We start from the raw sequence: 11,105 nt of genomic DNA, 5'->3' as shown, positions 1-11,105 counted from the left end.
GTGTCTAAATTAACTTTAGAGAACTTTTTTTATTATTTATATTTGCATTATGATTGCAAGGACTTAAGGAAGTTTCTCCATACCCAAGGACTTTCTAAATTGGATGGCTCCTAGCTAGCTAGTTACACTTAATAAATACTATCCCTGAGGTTAATTTCATTTTATTTCACACATGCATGACATGTTTTGAAAATTAATTTTAGATTTTCGCTTGTCCTTGATGTATCCACCACCCCATGCTTTTTGCGCCATGCTATAAAATATTATGAATTGTCTTGTTCTGTGTCCTACTATATAACCTTAATTACGCAAATACTCCATATATTAATTAATTTATCAAAACAGATGCTCTTTCTTTTTTATTAAAACATACGGGAAGACTGGAAGAGGCTGCTTATTTCTATAACAACATATATATTGGACATATTGAAATGTCTTAAAGTACGTACGTAAGCAACTAATTAAGTTAAGTGAGCAGGTAAATGATAGTCATTATAACATGTTCAAGTGTTGACTTATACGTACTGAGTTTTGCTTTTATTTTGTTAACATAAAACAAAAATCTATATTAGTATTTAAGACAAATAATATTTTCAATCTTCGTGAAGGAGAAGTGTACTAGAAAACAATAGAAATAAAAAAAAAATTAAAGAATGTTTAACAAGTTAAGCAATAAACAATGGTATCAATAAAAGTTACTACTAAAAATAAATGTACAAGAAAAAGAGTTTACGTAATTTTTATACACGGTAAAAAATTTGTATTGTTAATTAATTAAGTACATGTCAATTTTAAACCAAACTACATCTAGATCTGAGATCATTCATCCAATGGCATATTTTCATCTCGAAACAAATGTAAATATTTGGGTTCTCTAGGTTCAAGGGTAACTTAGGTAGTTTGTTTCTAATTCCCTTCATTCCAAAATATAAATGGTTTAAAATTGTTACAGAAGTATTAAGAAAAATAATTAATTAGTTGAATTTCATAAAAAATATTAATGATTTTTCCAATATACCTTTTATCTCTAATTAAATAATACCTATTTCTACTCATTTACTTCCATTATATAGAATTTTTATTAATAATAACAAATTCTTATACAGACTTTTATATAAACTTGATGGAGTAAGATATTTTCATTTTATCTAATTCTATTATTCATGTGCTACTTGAGGAAAAACAACTAAGTTTTAAAATTAATCAATGATATAAATACATGAGTAAATATTAGTGACTTAGGAAAAAGAATTCACAATAATTATAAAGTCCGTTGTCTTAATACATGAAATATTAATTGAGGATAATTTTTAAAAAAATATTTAATGTAATATTAATTTTATAAAACAACTTTTATTTTGAAATAATTTTTTTTCTCTAAAATAACTTATATTTTAGAACAGAGCAAATAATTGGTTCAAGACCTTCAAACCCCATATTGTGATTGAAAAGTGTCAACATTCAGGAATACAATCAAACTTGCACGTCAGAATTTTAGATCTAGATCTCTATTTTTGGTATAATAATTCTAAATCTATTATACCATCGTTCAATTGATTGTCAACGAGTGTTTATATTTTTAAGATATTAAATATGAGGAGAGGAAAGATTAACTTATTCCAAAAGTAATTTTTTCTCTCATCTTATCGTTTATTTTTTTAAAATTTATCTAATAGTCATAATGAGTAATTAATTTTAATTATTGAATTTCAAAAAATGAATGGTTGAAATAAAGAGTAAAAATTATTCTTGAAATAATTTGATCCCTCCTTGTTAAATATATTTATTTTTTTTATACTTTTTTTATAAAATAGGAGAAGGATTTTATTACTAGAAATATATGATTTTCCTGCAGAAAAAATTCTGCAAGAGTTTTCCAAATATATGGCTATTTTTTGTGAATTAATATACGAAGAAATTTCCCTAATGAATTTCTTTTATTTTCTGCAGATTTTCTTGGGGAATTAATTTTGTATGAAATATTTAATATTATATATTTTAGTAAATCACGATAGAGGTTGTATGTAAGTATTCCGTGAATTTAATTTCTTACAGGTTTTCCTCCTAATTCCCCCCCCCCCCGATATTTTTCGCAAAAAGACTAGAAAATCTAGGTCAAGGATTTCAACATTTAAAAAAAAACGTCAATATTCTGTATCATTTTGTAAAAAAAAGTTATTTAAAAAACATTTTTAGATTGATTTCTTGTATTAACCAATTTTAAAAACAACTGATATGCAATCATATACTCTATATTACAAAAATATCACCACTACATACACCAATTTTCTAATAATCTAAGTAATTACAGTATAATTTCTTTTAAGACAAATGGCATGCAATAACAACATTTCTAAGGTAAGAGATCCTAACTAAAGTTTACACTCCAGACTCTATCAATCACATATATATGCACCACACCAGACTTATAAATTAAGTACAGTTATAAATTACTTATGTAAAGAGCATTTTGTATATACGAAAATGAATTCTCCTTGAAATAAGTTTTAATAGTACCATTTCATGGTACAAGCTGGAGTTTAATTATTATTTTTATGATGTCTTCTCCACTGAATTTTGTTGGTCGTGTTTAAAATTACTACTAAGTACTAACTCAAGTGACTCGTTGATTATATTGAGAAGTTCGTTTCCCGAGACTACCTAGCCTTGATGAAAAAATGATACTAACTTATTAATATGGAAGTTAACATGCATGAATGGCAACGGCTTCTTATATGATTCTAGATCTAGAATAAAATATCATAACAAATACTATTACAGGTCAATTAGACAACTACCATCATCAATGGATTTGTAAAAGAGGAAATGGCTAAGAAATAGATCGAGCTAGCTCGTTGCATATATTATATATTCAATTTGTACAGATAAAAAAACTGATGAAAATCATGAATTGAATGTAATGAATCTTATAAATAAATGTTCAGGTTTTTAATACCACTACTTTTCACATGTGAAAAAAAGGTATTGAGACATATACTTGTTAAACATGAACACATAAATGAATGTATTTACGAATCTTATTCTTTTCACACTACTAATAGTAGTGTTCGATCTTGTGTTCTAGCTGTACCTGACAATTATAGTATGTCGTATTTTTTTATATATATTTTCATTCTTTTTTAATTATTATTACTTACATTTAATAATTTCTATTTTAAATTTTAAATTTTGATAAATCACATCAAATCAAATATACACATAAAGAATAATATATACGTCTATATTGTTTCTTTATTGCAAAAAGTTTCATCTCTTTAATTTATTTTTAATCTAATAATTAAAATACAATCTTCATTATTATTAATGAAAATATCTCTTATTGTATTTTCTTTCTTCTTAAAATATGAGATTTCATCTTCTACAATCGAGAACGTGGATTAATATTATAGTTTGGTAGACCTAAACGCCTTTTCATGGTATAGTGCCTCACTGCCTCTAGTTTGTGAATTGTGAGGTTACCTTTAATTTTCCTATCCATTTAATTTGATTAATATGAGTCATTGCTCATTGGTCTCATATCTCTTTCTCCTTTTTCTTTCTATTGTTTTCTGTAAAATAAAGTGGGGACTAATGAATTAATAAGTGATTTGATATTTAATTAATTGAACAAGAACCAAATGAAAAGACAATTCGCGAGCTTATAAGCAGAATTTAATCATAGAATTGTTTGATTCGTCGTCTGTTTTTTTTATTAAAAAAACAGAAATATAAGTAAAAGTTGAAAAAAAAATCATAAAAGATTCTGAAAATAGGGCTGAAAACAAAAGAAGAGACGTATTTTGTGTTTTCTTCAATGTCTTGAAAACATAAACGATGCAAATTTGCGTCTTCGTGGTGCTTTCTCCTTTTATTACGTTTGACTGCAACGTGAGTTTTTTCACAAGTGAAATTCAAGTTCAATAGAGAAGAAAGATGAGACTAAGAATACTGCAAAACAACCTTCAATTCAATACCCTCTGTAAGTTCCTTTTGATGCCCATACTCATTTTGAAGCTGTGTGTTCATATCAAGGGTGTACGTAACGTACGTCCAAGTCGTGTTTGTGCCAAATTACAATTTACTGGAGACAGTGTAGGGAACAAGATTTGGTTGGAACAAGACACGTGTATTTACGGTTTTTAAAAATAAAAAATAGAATAACAAAACAAATATAATTTTTGAATCTCAAAATATAAAAATAAAAATCATTTTCTTAAAGTTTAAATAAAAATAAATATTTTCTCAAACTAATTGTACCGTGATATTTTCTATTGAAAATAGTTTTTTCCATTAAAATAACACATACCTTTGTATGTGTGGCATATTATAAGTTGATTAAATAGTCAAAATTAAATTTTATATTTTACACTTTCTTTTTACTTGTTGAGCTTTGTCTTTAATCATCTTAAAAAATTTAGAAGTATAAGTACAAAAGGTCAAATTTGTCATTGACATATTATTAATATATAGTTACCTACAAATTTTAAAGTACCTACAGCCCGAGATCATTTGCATTTTTTTTTTTAAACTTCTGCTTAAGTTGTCGTGGAGGAAGCGCCATAGCAATAATTGAGGAGGAACGTGGTACTGAAGCTAATAATGAAAGAAATTTTAGCTTTACACCTAAATTTAGATGTAATATTTTTCTTTGCCATTTCCAGATTGAGATGCTGGTCATTGGTCAAGTCCAATAATTCAGGCCCGTCCAACCCAACCCAATCCTTAATACTTGAAAGGGATGCCTTTTACGTTGGAAATCTTCAACATTCCATCCCACATGTCTTTTGTCTCAACTTATGAGAATGATTATAACTCACCCTTTTATCATGATCCTTTACTCTTTATTTATTTATTTATATTTAGGAAGGAAAAGATAAAGAAAAGATAGTGAAACAAAATAGAAAATGATATGATATTTTAGATTATTTGATTGTGTAAGATGTGGAAAGAAAAAAAAAATAGATGAAGGTATTTCTGACTTTTTATTCATTTAACTTTGTCTTATTCTCTTTCTCTTAAAACTGAGAAGAAAAAAATATTTGAGTGGGTCCTATCATTTTTCTCTCCCCTTGTTTTCTAACATGTCAAATGAGGAAAAGTCTTTTGATAAATGTATACCCCCTCCCTATTCTTTCCTTTTTGCTAGTTTTCTTGCCTTCTAAATGGAGTGTTAGATATAAAGAAAGTAAAATGCTAATCAATATAATAATAAGAACATTGGTTAAAATATATATATATATATATATATATATATATATATTAAAAAATATAATAGTCCATTTTTCATGATTCCTTAACAAGTGTCCTTAAGATCATAATTAGTAGGAGTGTTCCCAAAATGATTTATATTAATTGAGCTAAAAATCCATTCGAACCAAAGATTAAAACAACATGTGTTTTTATTCCTTAAAAAAAACAGTTTTGGTTTTGGTTTTGATTTCAATTATTTTCTTAAGATAACATAATCCAATCCAATAAAATGCAATTTTGATTTGAGTGAAAGATTCAAATTTTATCAACGCATCTTACACAGTTATATTACATTCAAGAACATATTACAATCCAATATTTCTTATTGTTAAACCAAAGAAATGCCAATTGTTAAAATTATAAAAAAAAATAAAATCGTAGCACATAATTGGAACCATAGGAAAACTTATAACTTTTGATCTTTAGTGTGCATGTGTTAGAGAAGCTAATAAACTTATTCTAGTAAACATTAGAACCAGGTAAATAATAGGTCAGTTCAACTTATCAAAGAATCATTTATATTTGGATTAAATGTGAAATTATTGGTTTAAGGTAGAATATTTTTAGTGCACATAAAAAGTAGTATTGGGTCATTCTTATTTATCAACAAGAGAATATTAAAATGGAATTTGAGAAAACAAAAATAGACAACAAGAAGTTGGGCAGCTTGTTTATACCCACACAGATTGCAGAAACTAGGCTGCATTTTTTTTTTTTGTTTTTAAAATGGGCTGCATTTCATAAGTTCAGCGATACACACGGATCACAAGTTAAACGTACTATATACGTCGCATGTGTCAATGGTGTCATTCTAAATTTCTAATGTCCTCTACAAATATTTTTATGTGATTGAGAAGAATAGAAACTCATTTCTTTTTTTCTCATGATTTATTATTAGAAAAAATGAATCTATCATATATGTTACACTTTGACCATGAAAAACAATTATTTCGTGACACAGATAAATAGAAATGGGAAGTACTCTTGGTTATTACTTATTATGAGAAGTGTAAACTATAAATTCAAGTCGTACAGTTATTATGATTAAAATTAAAAATTAATTAATAACCATATGACCATTTAAAAAATTATATAAATTTATCTTTTAATCTTAAACTAATTCAATTATGATTAAATAGTCTATATTTTTCATTTTCAATATTTTTTTCAATAACAAAACTTCATATTTGATAGTCTTCCTAATGTATATCGTAAGAAATTCTCTCTCGCTTCAAGATTGAGTGGCTGCACGTAAATGAGTCATCGTTATCTTTGATTATTCAAAACGATTAACGACATATAAAATATTGAATTTTAAATCTTATTTATAAATATAGATAATCGCGGTTAAAAAATTAAGGGTTTCATTTTTATATTCTATTAGTGTGAATGTTTTTATATAAATATTTATTTTATCATCATGTCAATGTGTCATGTGAATGAATAAAATAAAATAGTCAAATTTTATTATATATGTGTAAAAATGTTTCACGTTGACAGTATTATAAATAAAACTATACAAATAATAAATATTTGATTTGATAAAGCTATTACTTAAAAACAAATTTAATTCATTATTAATGTAAAAGTTTGAGTACTATTAATTCATTATTTGATTTGATAAGTAATAGCTTTTTGTGTGTGTGTGTAGGAATGTTCTCTCAATAATCGGATGCAATTTTTTTCAAACTAAATTTTATCTTTTCTAAAGAAGTCTTCATCGTGCACATGGTGAGACATACTTAAAACTCAACTCTTCAATAAATGTGTTGAGTTTTGTTGGTAAAAGTTTTATTCTATTAAAGAAAATTGTATTAACGTAATGTTCATTTAGTTTTCAAATTATTTTTCCATCAATTAGGTAAGACATTAATTTTGAAGATACAGTGAAACACAAATGTCATATATATATATATATATATATATATATATATATAATTAGTTTTTAAATTGTGCATATTGTTCAATTAACTTATCTTAATTTTCTTGATTTAAAACTATCTATTCAAAGAATTGAAACTCCTTTTTACTCAAACCCTTTTAACATTAACTGGTGAGGACATGATAAGGACTAAGAGCTAAGAACCTTTAGAAGGACTTGAATGACCTATGTCAAGGACTAGAACAAAGAAGGTCAAGGAAGCTCTTCAACAAGTGTTAACCATGCTATTTGAATTTAGGCTCAAGTTATAAATGGAAAAGCTTTGGATTATCAATTGCACCATGTTTCAAGAAGAGTAGAGAGTGCCACCTTTGTCAAGTAATTTTATTAGCATTTTATTAGTTGAAATAAAGGCCTAAACTTGTGTTAAAGTGACTACCAATTCTCTTTGAATTTGCACCACCTATGGGCTTATTTTAATGTGAAGAAATTAAGATTTAATAAGATGGAAACTCTAGGCTTACGGCTGCCTCTTGGTTGCGCATTTTTCCACATGTTTTATGTCTTAATTCTAGTTTTAATTAGGTATAATGACACCATCAATTGTTGTTATTGGTTATCATTTCATCTTCTCACTTTTGTAATCAATTTGATGTCATTCCTATTTATGGGTTGTGCATTTTCTAATAAGGGGGGCGGACCTTGAATTGAGTTTTAATCATCTTCTAAAGTGTGAGAGTGAATCTCCTTAGTTACTTGAGTGATTTAAGAAATTAGTTTATCTAGGAACCCCACCTTGTGTATAACACCAATTTCGGAGGAGTGATTCTTCCAACCACCTTTTTCATTCTCCTTCTTCATCATTCTCCATCCAAACACATTTAGACTTTGAATCAAATCCTTCAATCCTTCATAAACTTATCACTTTCTCTTTCTCCTTGTTCATTCTATTTTCTGAATTTTCATACAAGTAATAAAAAAAAAATCTTTGAAGATCCATCCTCAATCCTTGTGAAAATGGGTTTACATCATTAATCAAAAGAGTTTAACCCCTTGGATAATTATTTAGAATATTCAAATTCCTTTAATAATTTATATAACAAAACAAATATAAAAGAGATAAATAATCTACCCATTCTAGAGAAGGCCTTTTTTTCAATTAAATTATATATTCTATCTTGTTTCCATCACTTTTTTTTAGGGAATTTATTTGCATCACTTAAATATTACAACTTTTTCCTTTCGGTAAAAAGGACTAGTAAAATTAAAACTTTTTTTGTATGGTGCTGAATAATAAATACTTATGAAATGAAATTATTACAAAGAACTTGAATCCATATATTATATATCTTCATTGCTACATGCGTGGTTCTCCTTGCGTGCTCTTAATACCATTCCACACCCATTTACACATTCATAACCGCCCACCCCTTCAATTCATTCATTGCCTTTCGCCGCCCTCTATCTAACATACACACATATACTATTTAATCATCATATATAGAAGACCCCTTTATTCTTCTTAATTTCTACACTAAGTATCTAGTTTGTTTTTTCCAGTTTTTGTGCATTCTCTACCAAGTGGAGTGGAAAGTGTTCTTTTGCCAAACAGAACAAAGCCACAAGGTTTGTTCTTCCTCACCCTCATGTTTTTCAATTGTATTTTCTTTAACTTTTTTTGTTCTTATGCACTGCTTAGCGTTTTTAGCTTTCGCTGTTTAATTTGAGCAGAATTAATAAGCAAAGATGGTGATGCTGGGTTTGGGAAGGCTTGTAGTGACTCTAAAATCCAAAATAAGGTCTTTGAAACTGAAGAAACCTTATGATAAGATGGAGAAGAGTGAGAGCATGAGAGTGGAAATAAGAAGCAGGAAGGCCAGAAAGCTTATTGAAGAGACCCTCAAAATTGCTGATTCACCTAAGTCCAAAACCTTCACCTTATGATGATGTTATGCTAAGCTACCTTATGTTAATTGTATGTATTAGTAAAACTCTTCAATAATTAAGGTTCTGTTCTTCGTATATGTGTTGTTAAATTTCAATGAGGTAACTAGCTTTATCCTTTACTAACTCATAGCCTTAAATCACATGCACATCCACCACATACCAAGTATATCTTGTGCATAATCTAGAACTTTGTTGTTGTCTTAGATTGGTATGAAGCATGCAAAGACTTTGCAGAATTAGGAAGAGTTTGTTTTTTGAGGCCATTTGCTTCGATGAAAAATGGAAGAAGAAAAAAAACAGCAGCAAAATGGAAATAAAAAAAAAAGTAAAAATTTGGGGGAAAATCTTTCTGTTTAAACTGTAGGTAGTAGATTTTCTCTGAAGCTCCTTTCGTTTTCAAATTTATTGCGTATTAACATCAGGTCTGTTTTTGGGTGGACCATCCTATAGAAGAGTGCAGGGCAATTATGTCACATTCACTTATTTGAGTTACTTCTTTTCTATTAGTTTTACTGAATAGGGGAATTTTTAATATTTTGAAAATAAACAAAAAAAAAAGTCTATAATTATAGATTCTCATTTAATTATAAATTATGATGTTTAAGTGGATGTGTGGTTCAATGTTTTGAATAATAGACATCCAATCTCAAGCAAAAATCCACAGTTTTTGAGTTTTTACATGAATTTATTTGATGTGAAACTGGGTAAATATACGAATGTTCATTTGATGAGTTTGAACAGATGATAAATTTATTAAACTTTTTATAATAATTTACTTAAAAATTAAACATACCATGAATTCTGATTAATGGATAGTATAAATCTATTTACACTAATAATACATATAAATTATACTTAATAAATAACGTAATATATATATATATATATATATAAAGTAGGATTTAATTTCTCTAAAATGAGACAGTGCACCTTAAAGAATAAAATACAATTACACCTGATTGATTAAAAAAATTAAGAATTAATAATTGTGATAAAATTAATATACATAATAAATAAAATTAATTAAAATCAATTTTTTTATTACTGAATTTATCCTCGAAAGTAAAAGAGCCAAATCCGTGCAGGTATGTGCACTTTTAATTTTAAATTTAATGGCTGAGAATTGGCTTTCTTATCGTTAGATTGGGTAATGGGTAGGGATAAGATTTGACGATTGAGGAATGAATAATTGAATATCAGTTAATTGATTTTTTTGTTTCAAGATAAAATATTAAAATATTTTATTGTAAATATTTAAATCATTGAATTAATTTTATATTTAGTAATATTTGAAAAACAATTACTTATTATCTTTGAAAAATAACTCTCTACTTATTTAAATAATGTATATACAAAACCATAGTAAATTATGTTTTGTAATATGCATTGTACTGTGGGACTGCGTTAAACTTAAACCATGCAAGACAGTTAAGTACTCCATCCCTGTTATCGGTGAATAATAAAGTAATATGCACTGTGCCACTTCAGATTTTCAATCAATTTTTTAAACAATTAGTTAAATAATTAAGTATCATCGTAGAATTATAATGAATAGACAATTTTTTTATAGTTTGAATAAATTAAACTTTAATATTCGCATTCACGAAGCATGCATTAATTTTAAAATATTATTAAGAATATGCCACAACTAAACAAATAAAAATGTATTAATTAAGCAACAAAACTACTGTATACATTAATAGACTGAGATTGTTCTAATTTTGTTAATGATCTCAATTTTGAATCATATATATGCAGTTAAAAGAGGATGAAGATATCCAAAGAAAACAATTAAAAAAAAGTGTATTAAATTTGTAAAGTAAAACACTTTTAATATTTAATTGACATCATTTATGCCATAATTTCTTTTAAGTATCAAATCAGTTGATAGGGTGAGAAAAAAGAGGAAAGGAATACCAGAAGGAAGTGCTAAAAAATAATATTGACATAAAAAAAGTGAAAATTAAATAGTGTGTGTTAGTAGTTAGTGAAGTGGGTAACCACCAAGAATAAAGTTCAAGATTTC

At 26.9% G+C, this 11,105-nt stretch overlaps 1 long non-coding RNA gene across 1 annotated transcript; it reads left to right on the top strand.

The window, feature by feature from the left end:
* The first annotated feature begins 8,485 nt into the window (after positions 1–8,485).
* Positions 8,486–9,198, top strand: LOC114424292. The gene is made up of 2 exons (XR_003668965.1): positions 8,486–8,758; positions 8,864–9,198. It is a non-coding gene; the product is annotated as an uncharacterized LOC114424292 (long non-coding RNA).
* The last annotated feature ends 1,907 nt before the right edge of the window (positions 9,199–11,105 follow it).

Source organism: Glycine soja, chromosome 8 (genome assembly GCF_004193775.1).
Source record: "Glycine soja cultivar W05 chromosome 8, ASM419377v2, whole genome shotgun sequence".
NCBI lineage: Eukaryota > Viridiplantae > Streptophyta > Magnoliopsida > Fabales > Fabaceae > Glycine > Glycine soja.
This window is presented reverse-complemented; position numbering and strand designations above follow the sequence as displayed.